At 47.3% G+C, this 1,305-nt stretch overlaps 1 pseudogene; it reads right to left on the reverse strand.

The window, feature by feature from the left end:
* Positions 1-299: 299 nt before the first annotated feature.
* Positions 300-1,305, reverse strand: part of LOC119594302 — a 2,388-nt pseudogene continuing 1,382 nt past the window's right edge.

Below are 1,305 nucleotides of genomic sequence, written 5' to 3' on the forward strand. Positions count from 1 at the left end.
CACATACCTTTTACCCATTGCTTTGGGTTTTCTCGCCTTTTTTAAGTTTTGGAGTATAACTGGAAAATCAAAACAGATAATGTACTGTGTACCCCTTGGACCATCGGCGTTATTTAGCCTAAAAGTTAATATTACGTGAGGATTCAATGATATCGGCTTATTGCATGTTTATTAACCGTCATGATGAACAAAAATAGAACGAAAGCGAGATGGACAATATGCATGAAATCTGCATGATACACAACAAATTAAAAGAGTAAATACATTGACTGTGTATTTGAGTTGGTGTGTAAAGTCATTTATGGGCAAGAGCAGTTCTTTTCTTTGTCTTTAGAAACCGGGGGATAAGGGACACATCCGGGCACAATGCAGTAGGGATATTCCGGTACAGGATGAACACCAGCCTTCCTTGCACTTCTCGAGGACCGCCCCATACCCTTCGGCCTAGCACGGTAGTATTCGGGGCGCACGTCGGGAACTTCTGAAACGAGCCGACCTCCGGCACACGAAACTGCTCAGGACACTGAAGAGGAGTGGTCGCCTGTGTCGTGTGATGGCTTCAGTTGTCGACGGGGATCTAGACAAAGAAATGACACTGAGCGCCCTCGAAACAAAAAGCCGACCGTCACGTCGAAGTTCGCGCCGTCAGGACACGAGAAGTGTAGGTCCTCCGACGGAAGTCCATCCTCGAGACACACGTAGAACACGAGCAGTTCTTCGGATCCGGGATCTGGCTGCCTGCCGCCACGCAGTAGGGATGCAGGGTCCGAGCAGCATTCGTACTTTTTGATGCATGCCTCGCCGTTGAAGAAAGGCCATCGTCGGGGCCCGGATAGGACCCACCATGCCAGACGGAGAACAGAGGTAATGACCACAATCTGGGGGTCGCTGACCACCTCCAAATTATCGTTGCAGAGTAGTTTCATTTTTTGAACTGCAGATATTGGGTGCATTTTGTCCCCAGAACACAGGAGCCGTTGCAGTATCGAAAAAATGACCTCTTCACACGGAATAGGGTTGTTGGCCGGCATCTCATTTGGGGAGGCAAATAGTAGAATGAGTGCAGTCTTTGGGGTAACGACCATATCGCCGGGATCCTTGTGGTGCAGTCGGGGGCGCACACCTCCAGGGCTGTTCACCCCAATGCCACACATGCCCTGGAAAATTGCAGAATTTAGAACTTTTTCCTTTCTGTGTATATTCAGTTTATCAGAAATGTATTAAACCTTCACTTTATGTAGAACATAAATATGAAGTATTACATATTTGTTTTGCAGATAGCAATGAGATTTATAGCACGAGCTG

The sequence above is a fragment of the Penaeus monodon genome, chromosome 33, assembly GCF_015228065.2.
Source record: "Penaeus monodon isolate SGIC_2016 chromosome 33, NSTDA_Pmon_1, whole genome shotgun sequence".
NCBI lineage: Eukaryota > Metazoa > Arthropoda > Malacostraca > Decapoda > Penaeidae > Penaeus > Penaeus monodon.